The following is a 16,366-nucleotide window of genomic DNA, read 5'->3' as shown; positions in this document are numbered from 1 at the left end:
AAAAAAAAATCACCAAAATATTGTTAAGGAAAAAAAGAAAAAGAAAAAAAAGAAATGAAACCAAAACGATGAGCCTTTCCTGTAAGCACAGACACAACAAATCTGCTCCATAGAATAATGTCGTTCAACACAGCTTTGGTATCTGTGGACACCAGAAAATACAAAAAATTCAGGGGATAAAAACAAAAAAGTATAGTTTGTGGAAGATTAATGTATATGAGCTCAGGTAGAAAGCACTAGAGTGAATAGACTGAGTGTCTGGATACAAGATAAATGTACATCCCAACAGTATTCCTGGATATTATTTATAATCTGGTAAAATTCATGCTGAAAAAAATAATCTCTTTGCTAGAGCATGCTAACCTATAAAATTTCTAGAATAGACATTTAAATTATTTAGAAACTGCAGAGAAAACACTAAAAGCATGCTGATTGATTTAATGGCATATTTTCACAAATAGAAAAATCCAACATTTCTGAATGTGAAGGCTAAAGAAATATATTTGAAAATCTGAAAAAAAAATCCTACCACAGTCTCCGTAGATACAGAAAAAGGATTTTAAAAAATAAAAAAAAAATCTAATTAAAAAATATACTTGAGTGTTTTTTGGTAGTAGGTATCGTTCTCTCATTTTCACATTTAGAACTCCTTTAATGAGTTCTTGAAAGGCTGGTCTAGTGGTAATGAATTTCCTTAGTGCCTGCTTGTCTGGAAAATATTTTATTTTTCCCTTGATTATGAAGCTTAGTTTGGTGAGATATGAAATTCTTTGTTGGAATTTCTTTCTGTAATAATGCTGAAAAGAGGCCCCCAATTTCTCCTGCTACAAAGTCTGCTATTAGCCTCATGGGATTTCATTTGTACATGATCTGATCTTTTTCTCTAGTTGCCATTAAAATTTTTTCTTTAATGTTGACCTTGGACAGTCTGGTGACTATATGCATTGGTGACGTTCATTTTGTATAGTGTCTGGAAATAGCATTCTGGACATCATCTTGGGAAATAATTTATGACTATGTCCTCAAAACCAATTGCAACAAAAACAAAAACTGACAAGTGGGACCTAATTAAACTAAAGAACTTCTGTACGGAAATAGAAAATAATAACATTGTAAACACACAGCCTACAGAATGGGAGAAATTATTTGTAAACTGTGCATCTGACCAAGGTCTATCCAGAATCTATAAGAAATTTAAACAATTTAACAAACAAAAAACAAATAATCCCATTAAAAATGGGAAAAAGACATAAACAGATACTTTGCAAAAGAAGACTTACAAGCCACCAACCAACATATTTAAAAAATGCTCAATATGACTAATCATTAGAAATGTAAACTAAAACCACAATGAGATACCATTTCATACCAGTCAGAATAACTAGTATTAAAAAGTCAAAGAACCACACATGCTGGTGAGGCTGTGGAGGAAAGGGAATGTTTATACTGTTGGTGGAAATGTAAATTAGTTCAGCCACTGTGGAAGGCCATGTGGAAATTTCCCGAAGAATTTAAAACAGAACTACCATTCCACCTGGCAATCCCATTACTGGGTATATACCTAGAAGAAAATAAACCATTCTACCAAAAAGACACATGTACTCATATGTTCATTGCAGCACTATTCACAGTCACAAAGACATGGAATCTACCTAGGTGCCCATCAATGGTGGACTGATTAAAGAAAATGTGGTACATGTACACTATGGGATACTATGCAGCCGTAAAAAAAGAACAAAATCATGTCCTTTCCAGCACCATGGATGCAGCTAGAGGTCATAATCCTAAGCAAATTAACACAGAACACAGAAAACCAAATACCACATGTTTTCACTTATAAGTAGGAGCTAAACATTGGGTACTCATGGACATAAAGATGGGAACAACAGACACTGGGGCTACTAGAGGGAGGAGGATGGACAGAGGCAGAGGGTCAAGAGTTGAAAAACTCTTGGGCACTATGCTCAGGACCTGGGTAATGGGATCAGTCATACCCCAAACCTATCACCCCCTGAATCTAAAATAAAAGTCAAAATGATACACATATATCATTGATGATAATCTTGCAAGATATATTCATGGTAATTCTGCAAGAGATATACATATGTATGCATATATATACACACATATATGTATGTGTTATGTATTTATATGTATATATATCAAGTTTTATATACATATATCAAGTATCAAGTAGTGGTAATCTTGCAAGATAGAGGAAGTACTGCAATACAGCACTTATAGCAATTACAAATACAGCAATTACAACTGTGAAGTTACTGGGACAAGGACATAGAGACAAACTCCTTAATAAGAGACAGTTCCATTTGACCTAAAATGTTTTAAAAAATTAATATATGACAAAGGAGATATCATAATAGAACAAAGCACAGAATGATAACTCATAAATAAGAGAAAAAACAGCTTCACATCTTTTGCCACAATCATCTTTGTTATTTAAGTTTGAGGTGCTTGGGAATCTCTGTGTTTTTGATCTGCATTTTTTACAACTCTAGTTTTAGCACAATCAATATAGATAGAGATTCGTAGAATCTGTGAATCTCGGGGCAAATGTAATGGACAGTCTGGCTACCACGTAATCTACAAAACTATCCACATCTTTGTCAGGTGCTGAATGCCCCACCTCAGCAGCTATAAAGGACTGCAGGCGTCGTAGAGTGTCTGGTCCCTACCCACATCTTTGAAAGAGGGCTTGTGACTGAAGAGCATCAGAACCAGGTCTCATAGTTCTTATAATCTCCTGCCTTGAAATGCATAGAGTGACAGGGAAGACAGATAACCAAGATCAGCTTTTCAAATTTCTTATCTCTCTATTCAAAGAGTGTTCCAATGATGAAAGGCGGAAAAGTGAGCAAGCACAAAACTTTCTTTGAGGCATCAGAAAAGCTAATTTTCCAAATCCATTCATGGCTGGATAATCAAATTAGCTGTTATTTCTTTAGTCTTAGAAGACAGTGTAGCCCATTATCCTCTGTTTCAAGGGTAAAGAAAGATAGCAAGATATGAAATAAACTAGTCATTGCATAGAGACAACACCCATGAAATACCATAAAATTGGTATATTTCTATTTTTCTGCATAATAATATTCTTGATTTGATCTGCTCTAGGCTTCCCTCTTATATTGTTCATTTCCCAATTAAATGAAAAAAAAAATAATGTTACCAAAGGCAGAAGACAGTAGTCATAAATGCTAATTTACATGAGAAACAAAGTTACCATTTTTCATGAAAACATACCAAAAGCAAACTTTATTTAAAGACATTTTAAAATTCTCCCATTATTCATTGGCAACTTTGAGAGATCTGTCAATTCTCTGTAATATAGAATTTGTCACATTTTATGTTCATTTCTGTCAGTTGATGAAGTACATTGCTCTATAATGGAAAAATTTTCCTCTGTTTTTCAATAAAGCATTCACAATTCCAGTCATATCTTTTCAAGAGGCCCACTCATATAAAAGTGTTATGTCTTCTGAGCCCAGATTTTGATCATGATCTATCTGTCTCTTTAAGGGGTAGAATCTGTGGTTTGACATTTGCCTTTTTCTACTGACCTTGCAATACCCACTCGTAAATATTCCTCTAAACATTTTTTTCCTTGACTCGTTAATAAAATTCACCAGCGGAGATCTGGCATAATAATTATGTTAACTACTGTACTTATCAATGTCAAAATCTAACACTGTTTTAAAGATTCATTACCCTGCAAACTGTCGTCACAATTGCATCCCTCAGTCAAGTGTTTTAATAAAGACTAGTTTAAATGCTTGTTCTTCCTCAGATCTGGATTAATTTAACAGGCTGGGATGATGTCGAGCCTGTGTTTTATCTTTGACATAAAAATTGCATCTTTCATAACACAGAAAAAATCCATGTCTACACTCCCTACTGGAAGGAGACTAATCACTTCTATAACAATAAGGTTAAAATAACTCAAGTTCATAGAAATATGTCAGCCAAAATTACACTAAAACTAGAGGAATACAGGCCTGGGAGGGAGAATGAAGCATTGTAAATCTCTGCTGTTTATCCTGGCTTGGTGTTTGAAGTTTCAAGATGACCAAGTATTACTTTTGTGAATGATGATGTAAGTGAGCCTCATAATGAATAGGAAGATGTATGCAATAATATCTGAGCTCATCCAGAGCAGTCATGAGGTATGGGTGTGCAAAGATTGCATTTAACCTGCATAGAATTTAGAAAAAATAGAGGGAGAGATTTATGAATGGAGACTCTAAAGGGTGTAAGAATAACTCAGGAGTCCAAGGATTGTTACAAACCATGAGGAGTACAAAGTACTGGAAGACATGGTTTTAGGACTATTAATAAGTAATTATTACAAAATAAAAAAGCCACAGGTGGCAGCTCTAGCCATCTCCTTGGGTTAAACATGAGAAAGCAGTAACAGGTTTCCTGGGCCTTTCTCACTGCGGTGCAGTGGACTCTTGGTCATTTTGAAACTTCAAACACCAAGCAAGGATAAAGAGAAGAGATTTACAATGCTTTGTTCTTCCTCCCAGGCCCATATTTCTCTAATTAATTATATGTATGGATTAATACATATTATGAAGATTGCTCAGAGAGAGAGAGAGAGCAAGAGAGAAAGAGCAAGTTAGTGCAGAACATATTTCTGTGTTTTGTCAGTTGGTGTTTGGAGAGCATATGTTCTCACTTACTCCATGCAGGGCACTGTAGTAGGTTCTAATACTCTAAAGAAAAATAATGAAATAGTAGCCATCGCCACCTGTATTAGTCCATTTTCACAGAGCTCATAAACACACACCTAGTTCACAATTCACAAAAGAAAGAGGTTTAATGAACTTACAGTTCCACGTGGCTGGGGAAGCCTCACAATCATGGTGGAAAGCAAGGAGAAGCAAATTACATCTTACATGGATGGCAGCAAGTGGAGGGAAACTCTTGTTTTTAAAACCATCAGGTCTCATGAGATTTATTCACTATCATGAGAGCAGCATGGGAAAGACCCACTCCCACGATTCAATGATCTCTCACCTAGACACTCCCAGAACACGTGGGAATTATGGGAGCTACAAGGTGAGATTTGGGTGGGGCCACGGAGTCAAACCATATCACCGCCAAAGATTTCAGAGTCTAGTTTCAGGGTGGCAGAAATGGGCTCTAAACAGGCCGGCTAGGAAGATGATGACCCTAGGAAATGAATCGCTGAGTCACTTCATCTGGGATCAAACTCTCAGGTGGCTGCTGAAATGGCTGCCACATTCCAGTGATACCTGGATCAGCCAAGTCACAGGAAGAGCCTGTGCTAAGACTCCTGCAAGGCACTTGCACACATTGACCTCATGCTGGGAGTGTGTTTTGTTTCTTTCAAATGCACTTTTCTTCCTCCAATCATTGGTTCCTGCCCTGGAGGAACAGAAACACACTAGAATGGCCGAGTCCACACTACTAAACTTTGTCCAAGGGACGGTCATTTCCTTCAGGGCAGAGGTCATAGGCGTGGCCTGCTGAGCCTCAAATTCTATCAGATGAGTCTGAACTCATTCTACAGTCAATGATAAAATATTTGTGTTTTTATTCTATGCTACTGGTTTAGAAAATAAAGTGTTAATTTCCCAGATAATCTGCCTCACGAGGAGCCAGAAAGGTATTGAAAATAGGACCACACACACAAAAATATATGATAACAAAGAAAATTCCATCTGGAGGCCAAACACGATTTGCTAACCTCCTGTCACCTTGAATCTGCTCAATCACCAGGTGCCCGAGTCCACAGCACAGCAGTGAGAAAGGCTCAGGATATCTGTTGCTGCTTTCTCACGTTTAACCCATGATGGCTGGGGCTGCCACCCGAGGCTTTTTTATTTTTGCATTTCAGCTCTAATAATTCCACTGGCTGCTGACTGATGTTTATCTGGAGGAGAAGCTCCTAGCCTTTTTGCTTTTTCCATTTTTATAATGGGGATTGTGCTTGTAGTTAAACTGCCCAACCTTGAAACTCTCAAGCTCTGGATAGCAGTTCTTTCCTGGAATATGGTTATAACGTGACACGCACTGATATGTGCTGATTCTTTTGCCTAGAGGATCAGTTGGTTTACTTTTAACATTTAATTTTCTATTTTTACTTTAATATGCTTCTAAAACATAGTTAAACTTAGTAGAGGCTTGAATTTCTGTCTTAATGTATTCTTTTCATGTTACCTAAAATTTTGTTGACATTTTTTTCCTTTTCATGCTTTCCAGGTTATTTGCCTAGTTTAAAATAAACTTTTCCTTTGTTTCTATTTGGATTAAAACCTTTTTAGTAGCTATTACCAGAACATTAGCTACACATACAATGGACTACAGCTGTGACTATTTAGTAAATGTAATGCAGCAAACTCAGTTGCCTTTCTTCTTCTTCTTCTTTTTTTTTTTTTTTTTGAGACAGAGTCTCACTCTGTCACCCAGGCTGTAGTGCAGTGTTGTGATCTCAGCTCACTGCAACCTCCGCCTCCTGGGCTCAAGTGATTCTCCTGTCTCAGCCTCCCAAGTAGCTGAGATTACAAGTGCTCACCACCATATCCGGCTAATTTTTGTATTTCTAGTAGAGATACGGTTTCGCCATTTTGGCCAGGCTGGTCTTGAACTCCTGACCTCAGGTGATCCGCCCACCTCGGCCTCCCAAAGTGCTGGGATTATAGGTCTGAGCCACCACACCTGGCCCCAAACGTATTGTCCAGGCCACTGTTGACCACCATTTGTTCAAGACCAGTGGTCACTCCTTTACCCTCTTCTCACTATGAGTCTTCAGCATGTGACTATGTTGGCCACTATCCCACTTATACCTTCTTCTCTTGGCTTCTATTGAACCATTTCTCTGGCTTTTCCTCTATTGTAGTGAATCCTTACAATTTTTTGTTGCTTTGGCATCAATTTTAAATTTAGACTGGTCTTACTCAAGCAAAGTCTAATCATGTTTGACACAGTTTCCATTCCCCCACCTCCTTGCAATTTCTCAAGGTGGTCAATCAAGACATCTGCCTTGTACACTGCCTCCTGGTAACCACCTCCCCATGGGACAGCTGGATACACCCTACTAATCCCATACCCTGCATAGACTGCACAGGTATTCCACCCACGCTGACCTTCTCTCAGTCACAGCATGACCCCATAGGGCATGTGCCTGCTTGTTCTAAACCCACCAGTTAGAAACCCAATTGCATAATGTCTTGAACCCCAGTAAAGGCTTTGGCCCACAGCTCCCTTTCTCTCTTGCTCTGCACCTGCTGGTTGACCCTGTGTGTCCTGGATGCCTCCCTGCTTTTTGCTGGCCCTGCAAATGGTGCTGCGCCCTCTCTTATCCAGATCTGTAAACAATAAACTGCTTCTGTCATTTCATGGGTTCCAATGAGTTGCCTCTTCTACCCCATCCTAACTTGTTCCTGGTCAGGCCTCTCTGGGAGAGTGGCTGTCTTGGTAGGAATAAACTGGACACAGGTCAGACGAGAGCCGCAAGGGCATGTGCCAGGATAAACAAGCTTCCCGTGAGAGGGACACCTGGCCACAGGCAAGACACTTAGGTATCAGGCCATCTGTGACGTCAAAGAAGGATCCCATGAAAGGCGCATGGGAAACATCCACGACCACATCCCCAGTATCCCCATCAGGGCAGGGCTAGACTTTACAGCCACTAACATGAGAGGGAACTCAAGACCAAATTAGGAAAAAACAAATCATCTATATAACTGGTTGATTTTTCTCAGTGACTTGGGCTTCTTCGTCTTCCTCTATTCCTGCTCAAATATTCGTGTGCTTTGAGGTTTGGTCCTGGACCCTTTTCGTCTTTCCTAATCCCACTCTCTCCTTGGGACATGTCATCTGGTCCTGTAGCTTGAAATAGCAACTATATGCTGATGATTTTCAAGTTCACATCTTTAACTCCAGATCTTATGTGCAGCTGCTGGCTTGGCATCTCGAAATCAGCTGTTCAAAACTCAACTCTGGATTTCTACTCTACCTTACCTGCCAATAAATAACGTGACCAAAGATGTTGAAACGTTAGATGTCACACCAACCATCATCCCGTGGCTCAAGTTCAAAACCCAGAAAGCTCTCTTCCTTATTTTATTTTGATTTCACTCAGTATCTAATCCAAAAGTAACCCACACTAAATCAATGTTAAAATATGTCCTAAATCTGTCTACTCTCACCAAAGTTATTCCTGTCTCCAGCCTGTACTGCTGCCATAGTATGCCATGGCTTCCAAAGAGTCACCTACTGACACTCATCCCTTCTCCAACCCATCCTCTACTAGGAGCCAGAAGGATCCTCTAAGAATGGTAATCAGTTTACGTTGCTATCTTACTCAAAACTCTGCAGTGACTTCCCACTCAATATAACATTCCAAGTCCTTGACCCACCTTGCAAGGCCTGGCGTGTAGTCTGGCTCCTGCCTCTCTCTCCGCAACTGTTCCACTGGCCCCTATATTTCTCAAACAGGCCACTTGGCTCCTGTCTCAAGACCTTGGTAGTTCCCACTCCTTTTGCTAGGAACACTTTTCCTCAGGCCCTCCTGGGTCTGAGACCTTCAGAAATTCGTATTTCAACCTAGATATCATATCCCCAGAGAAGCCTCCCTGCCTGGCCCCTCCAACAGGCCTCTTGGTCTTCTCCAGCCACCATACTTTGTCACATTATCTTGTTATCTCTTCTCATGAAATTATGGGTTTGATAAATTACAGTCTGTCCCCTTCTATTAGAATTTAAGCACAAAGAGAACGGGGACCTCTAGTCTTGGCTACCTCTGCATTCCCCAACCTGGGGAAATCGCCAGAACCTAACAAGCCAAAAAAACTGTAAATTTGATAAATAGGAGAAGAGGGCTTTTCCGTATCTTGCATAATCCTGTATTTAACAGAGGAATAGATGTAAAAATACTATGCAATTTGAAAAGGGTGTGAATGGGTTTATGTGAGTATCATTGTCTCACATGCCTCTTGCATTGCATTCTGAGTGCATCATATCGTCCACTTTTATGACGATGTTAGTCTTGAGGAGGAATTTTCACATCCAGTAACACACAAATATTAAATGTCCCATCATACGTAAATACATTAAAGGAATCTTCTACAGAATTTCTGGGATAAAATTTCTTAAAATCTTGACAGCACTCAGATAACCCTAAAAGTAAAATCTCCAAAAATAATACCATTTGAAGACACATATGCAATTAACAAAACCCTGAAGTTCATGAGTTCTAACCTTCAATTTGGTACAGATATAAATGGATACCTCGGTTCAGTAAACACATCACTCGTGCCGTAGGAGGTATATGTATCTGCAGCTGTGCTCATGGTAATATACTATTAAATATGCATGATCAGTAACTTTAACATTTTGAAGTCAGCCCCATGAAAGGAAGTTCAAAATGCCTTTCCCCCTATTAAAAGGCATACTGGCCTACTTGTGATTACATTTGCAGGAAGAAAAATACGACGGCAATCACAGAAGACTTGAGTTTTGTTTCTATATGTGACAGATATCACAAGAACGTTTAATGAAATAAAAGGGTTGATTTTAGGATTTATTTTTATTGGATTTACTGCTATCAAATGATGTCAAACTTTCTTGAATCTTTTTGCTAGATTATCCATTGCCTATTAAACATTTTTGCCAGCATTAAGGTACCATGTCACAGAGTATTAAAAATAGACAATCCCCAGGAAATACTGAAAATTCGAGGGCCTCAGAAACATCAAAATCAGGTGTTTTCCTTAGTACGTGACTTCTGAGTTTGGGGGCTTCTTGCGTATTATCGACAAAAATCTGCTTGTCATAATCTGGAGTAATATAACTGCTTCCAGGTGTTTCTTCAGCAAGACAGGTGAGTTGCTTCTTCACTGAGGACATGAGCAGGAGGTCTTGCTCAAGTTTCTTATACAGAGGAAACTTCTAGAGAGTTTAATTTTATCATTTGGCTTTTCTACTGCCATGATGTAAATAGACACCTGCATATATTTAATCGTTAAAAGAATCTCTGCTTGATTAATTGCATTAATTGCTATAATTCTTTTTTTTTTTTTTCCTTTAAAGCAAAATGTCTTTTTTTTTTTTTTTTTTCAGACGGAGTCTTGCTCTGTTGCCAGGCTGGAGTACAGTGGTGTGATCTTGGCTCACTGCAACCTCTGCCTCCCAGGTTCAAGCAATTCTCCTGCCTCAGCCTCCCGAGTAGAGTAGCTGGGATTACAGGTGTCCACCACCATGCCCAGCTAATTTTTGTATTTTTAGTAGAAATGGGGTTTTACCATGTTGGCCAGGCTGGTCTCAAACTCCTGGCCTCAGGTGATCTGCTCGCCTTGGCCTCCCAAAGTGCTGGTATTACAGGCATGAACCTCTGCGCCTGGCCAAAATGTCCATTTTTTTTTTTTTAAAGAATGAACAAATACTTGCTAATGTGGCTTTTGTAAACCCGACTAATGGCCTGCATTTATGTTCTTTGTTAGGCATCAAGACTGGACAGTGATTCCTGAGGGTTCCTTCATCCTCCCCCTGGATCCTGGATCTGTAACTATTGATTTCTCCTTAAAGGAGGTTGAGTGCACAGTCATAGCACAACCTTCACTGCAATCTTCGCAAATATGTGGTGATCTCAACCCTTCTAACTAAAGGTCTTCTCAGAAAATACTGCAGACTTGATTTAAGGATTATTGACATTTTTCTGGGGTTAATTTTCATTTCTCATTGAAAAGCACCGATAGACATCACGGCAAAATTGTAGCGTTCTGAAACATCTTGTCCTGGAATTTCTCAATGAGGCATAACAACGGAGCTTCGTGAGAATTTAAGTAACCCATATAATACAATGGGGTGCAAACTGTGAAAATAGTTCTTGAAGTTCATTCTGATGGATTGGAATAGCAAACACTGTGATGAGAACCTTTTATGACATCTCAGCTCTTCTTTTTTTTTTTTTTCAATTTTCAAGTAAAGTATTTGTGTCATCTTCCACATCATTTAATCTTTCACTAATGAGAGTTGAGAAAAAAGCAATAACCAACACTGGCTTAAGCTATGCCTTCTGCATTGGGGAAGAGATGCCAAAGAGAAAAGCATATACTAATCATTTAATAAAATGAAAAAAATGTGGTGACCAAGATGGATGTAAGTTATGGCCTCTTTATCAAGGAAGAGATACCAAAGAAAAAATGACACAACTAATGATTTAATAAAAGATGAAAAGTGGAGATCTCAAAAACATAAGTGGGGGATGTGGGAGAGTTTAATTAATGGTCTGAGATGCCAGAACCCAGGAAAGGCCTTTGTATCTGAGCCAAACTGTACCTACCGCACGATGTGTGTTTCTCCTGTTAGGCTCTCTCTGTTGGGCATGTCCCCCAGCCCTGTACCTCAAAGCTCAGGGATGACATTTATATTAAAATGTGCTGCTTTAATTCTTCAGCAACTGCAGTGAGAAAGCCTCACTGGCTTGAATTCCTCTCACATGACTAACGTTCAGCTTGGCTTTATGAAAAGGTACATAACTGTTGAGATGCCTCAACTCAAGTCCACGTACCAACTCAGGTGAAGACAATTGGGTAAAACAATTAGTCTTGTCATTGATGAGTCCGCCTAAGGTCTATTTCATTGGTGAAAAGTAAACTGAACATGCAGAGATGGGGTTGGTAAAAGACTGTTTTGAATAACTCACCACCACATGTCCAAGCAGACAAAGCTGCAGAGTCCTCTGTTCAATCTCCTTGCCTCCAAGAAAAAGAAAGCTGATCCTGGAGGGATCTTTAGGGATGGCATGGCTGGCATCAAACTCTCCCCATGCCTCGGCATGGTCATGGAGGGGAGCAGGGTGGCAGCTGATTTCTGTTGCTTCATGTTAGTGCATGAGAATTCAATGGAAGAACAGCTACTGATTGGCTTCTCAGCAGGATACAATGTTGGATGCTTAAAGTTGCTCAGAGTTGTTTCTACTCTTTGTAGGACTTCCATCAAAGAGTCCTTCATGTCCTGGAAAATCTCCAGTTAACATTCCCAGAGATCAGACCAGAAAACCCATGCAAAACCAACATGAAAGACAGAAGGGCCCTGGAAGTTACACTTACTCACTGAGTGATCTGGGCCAAGTAATGTGAACAGTTTCTTTATTCGGTTTAAATGGGAAAAGGGACTTAGGTCCTAGAGTTGCTGTAGGAATAAAGAAGACAGAGAGTGGTAGGCCGACTAACGGTCCCACAAAAGTATCTTCATCTTAATCCTTGGAATCTGGGACTATGTTAGGTTTCCTGGCAAACCACGAATTTTGTGGATGTGATTAAATTAAAGATCTTGAAATGGGGAGGTTATCTTGGATTAGCCTGGTTAGTCCAGTGTAATTATAGAAGCCATAAGAGTAAAGGAGGAGGGTTGGAGTCAGAGAAAGGGAAGAAGATGCAATAGCAGAATCAAAAGTCAGAGACAGGCCCAGCTCAGTGGCTCTTGCCTGTAATCTCAGCACTTTGGGAGGACAAGGCGGGCAGATTGCTTGAGCTCAGGAGTTCAAGACCAGCCTGGGCAACATGGCGAAACGAATACAAAATACAAAAAATAACAAGTTAGCTAGGTGTGGTGGTGGACACCTGTAGTCCCTCCTACTTGGGAGACTGAGGTGGGAGGATCTCTTGAGCCCCAGGGGGCAGAGGTTGCAGTGAGCTGAGATCATGACCCTGCACTCCAGCCTGGGTGACAGAGCCAGACAATGTCTCAAAAAAAAAAAAACAAAAAAACAAAAAAACCAAAAAAAAAAAAACCATGAAGGAGAGAGAGAGAGAGAAGAGAGAAAACAATTCAAAGATTCTATCCTGATGACTTTACATATGGAAAAGGGGCTAGGATCTGGGAGCCAAAGAATGCAAGCAGCCTTCAGAAGCTTGAAAAGGCCAGGAAATGAATTCTCCCTTCAAAATCTCCAGAAAAAAACAGCCCTGCTAATATCTTGACTTTAGCTCAGTAAGACTGATTTTGGACTTATAACCTCTGAAACTGTAAGATAAAAAATCTGTTCTGTTTTAAGCCATCAAATTTGTGGAAATTTATTATAGCAGCAATAGGAGTCTGATACAAGAGTACACATAAAGTACTACATAAACTACCCGGGAAATTATAAAAACTTAAAGAAATAGTACTTGCTTCTGTTTGCTTTTCCAAATTTTAGCAGCCCAAATCTAGAAAAACTTCAAAAACTCTTCACTTTGCAAAACAAATGAGCCATAAAACGCATTCAATAAAGTCATTGTAATACCTGCTATCACATTAGGATTAAAAACAGGAAAGTTTGTCATTATCTACCCAACCATGACCACCCAAGGATCACTTTCTTGTTCCACTAAATTCTGCAGAGAGGAAAACAATTTTGCATCCAAGGACAGCCAGAAAGACTACTGGTTCACTAACCCCCACAGAGAGTTGCAGAATCCAGGTATAGCATGGGGTCTCTGTGCCTCGCTTGACCAGCATTTTTTACTAAAAGGACTGTTCTGTCATATTGATCCACAGGATGGTTTAGATTAAGTAAATCACACACACACACACACAAAATTGTTAAATTACTTTAAAACAAATACAATATATAAATCAAAGAGGGTTTATTCTCCCTCTATGAAATAGCAAACCTGGCTTTTACTCCTACGGAAACAGCATTTATTTCAACTACCTAGGCAGTTAGCAAACACTGTTTTTGTTTTGCTGTGAATCCAGCTCTCATTAATTCCTGAGAGCCTATTACATACCCCAGAGAGCAACACTCACTGAAATATGTTTTCTCAGGTCTGATAAGAGCCATCTGCCACACTACACGGCATTCAGGAAACAGCCGCGGATTTTACTGTGGGATATGAAACTTAAGACAAAAGTCAAAACTCGAGACAGGTGAATACCTTCGGTTTCTAAAGGTGGCCTCAATTCCAATGCAATGCGTTCTTTTCCCTACCTTGTAAGAAGTCATGATTTTTATTGTTCATAATGAGAACACTTTTAAGGCAAGAACACAACTCTGAGAAAATCTCTAGCAACATTTTCATTCCTTCTTCCCTCAAAATCTTATACTACAAATAGCCACTTTATTCAAGCCTGGGCTTTGATCTTTAGAAATTGATCTCACTTCCATCTGAAACATGTCACAAAATTTGAAGAAAAGAAAGCATGGAGTTTTGCAATTTTGAAAAGATTTCAGAATCACTAGACAGGTCCCAATAGTTTCAATAGCCCCCCGCCCCCCGCACACTCCCATCCTGGGTGAAGAGGGACGGCTTGCTGGGCTCACCCGCCACTGCATGCTCTCCAAGGAGGAAGGACAGCAGAGAGTGGGGCTGTGAAACGAGGCCAAGGAACTCCCAAGGTGGCCGCCTCTCAACCTCTGGGAACACGAGCTCTCTCTGACACAGCTGCTAACGTGTACATTAAATTGGATGCTATTTATGTATCTAAACAATGACTGACACTGTTTTCTGGCTGATCAACACATATCCTTCCTGAATGAAGAACTCTGAAGGACATTACTGTTTGCCACAGTGACTGTGGATGAAGCGAAAGGTGGTTTGCGATGCAGTGCGAGCAGGAAGTGACATGTGGAACCCAAACCTGAATTTGATCGGTGGCCCTACTGGGCCTCAGTGTCTCCGGGGCCTCGCCCTTCTATGAAGGTCACACAGGTTGCCACTGGCCAGTTTTTTTGTTTCCTTAAATCTATCAGATTATATCTTACTGATGGCTTTTTTTTTTTTTTTTTAACCAAGATAATCTCTTCTTTCCATTTAATTACATGCTGGTCTGACAGAAGTGCAAACACATCTCATCATAGACACATATTCTCGGAAGCCCTAACCAGAAAGGTACTGCATTCTAGGAGTAGACTCTGGAAATGGACTTCCAACGCTTGTGACAAAATGCTCCTGTGAGGTAAAGTTGTATTCTATTAAACATATTTAATATCAGTTCTTGTTTCTTTAAAGTGTCCCTTCTCACTTTCTTTATTTTTAAAAGAATCACTGGCTTCTTTTCTGAAACTAGTAGATGCATGTCTTTCTAATGTCTCCCATCATGGTCTAGTTCTTGAACTCCACAAGGTCAATGTGGCTCCTCTAACCCTCAGCTCACTGTGGCAAGGGACGCCGTGTGCTTTTGGCCGCTCAGGTCTCTTCAGAGAAATATGATGTGCAGGTGAGGTCAGTGACCTGACACTGCTTTTATCAAGGCAGTTCCTAAAAATATTAGGTTATGTAATCCGTCTACTTGGAATTTCTGTTCTCTGTAGCTTTGGTGCTATTTTGAAGGAGATGACAGAGCTGATGAAAAAAAAGTTAGACATGGCTGTCGGGCCCAACTTGCTCCAGTCTGTACTGCTTGAGAAAGGAAACCAACTCTCCCAAAACATTTGAACTGTAGCATGCGCTACAGCAGGACCACCCAAGAATGCTCAGTGCTACTTGTCGAAACTGTGGAATTTTCTAGAACCCAGATGTAAAACTTACTGAAAATAGGTATATAAGGATAAACTGGATAATAGTCCCAAGTTAACAACTGTCTATGTCTCTTAATTTTGAATTCAGAATTTGAGACACATCTAGAACAAAGAAACAAACAAAAACATCGGTTCCTGAATACCTTTGCTATATAGGTGGTAAGACAAAAAAGGTATTTTTAAAAAACAAACCATAATATTTGCCAATCATACCAATGCGAAGGCAGCGTTTACAGTTATACCCCAGTGCCTAGAGCCATGCCTGCCACAGCCTTGGTGTTCACTAAATATTTGTTGAATGAATGAACGAATATCCTGGATCTCTGTTTTCAAAAAAGAATGTGATTACCATTCAGCAGTCCACACACAGACAAAGGACTAGTGCCAGCATTTAAAGGATATATTTTTTGCTCCCACCACAATACACTTTGATGAAATTTGATAGGGTGAACTAACTCAGTACAACTTAACAAACAATAATTAAGAATCCATGATAGGCCAAACACTGCTAAGAGCACAGGTAATATGATGAAGGCCCACAGGGAGGGGGAGCAGAAGGTTTATAGCCAGCCATGTTAATTATTAGCTTTACAGACTGGGTTCCCAGTGAGAAATACACAAACCCAGGAACACACAGCTGATCCGCCATCACCCGGAGTGAAGCACAGCAAATCCAGGGCCCCTCTATGGCTTCTTCTCCATGCACATCTATTGTGCCTGCTTTCCACCATGCTTGGTGATATCTTTGTCCCCGCACATCTCCTATTGTCTCCATTGCTTGCTTTCTGTAATGTTTCCTTGCAGTCTATATATTTCCCTGATGTGCATTTGTGCCACCCACAGCAATCAACCTAGGATGCCCCTGACAATGACACCTGG

At 39.8% G+C, this 16,366-nt stretch overlaps 1 protein-coding gene across 7 annotated transcripts in view; it reads right to left on the bottom strand.

The window, feature by feature from the left end:
- ADCY2 (adenylate cyclase 2) overlaps positions 1–16,366 on the bottom strand; it is a 424,606-nt gene that overhangs the window by 178,764 nt on the left and 229,476 nt on the right. The window lies entirely within an intron of this gene.

This window comes from Papio anubis, chromosome 5 (genome assembly GCF_008728515.1).
Source record: "Papio anubis isolate 15944 chromosome 5, Panubis1.0, whole genome shotgun sequence".
In the NCBI taxonomy this organism is placed as follows: Eukaryota; Metazoa; Chordata; class Mammalia; order Primates; family Cercopithecidae; genus Papio; species Papio anubis.
This window is presented reverse-complemented; position numbering and strand designations above follow the sequence as displayed.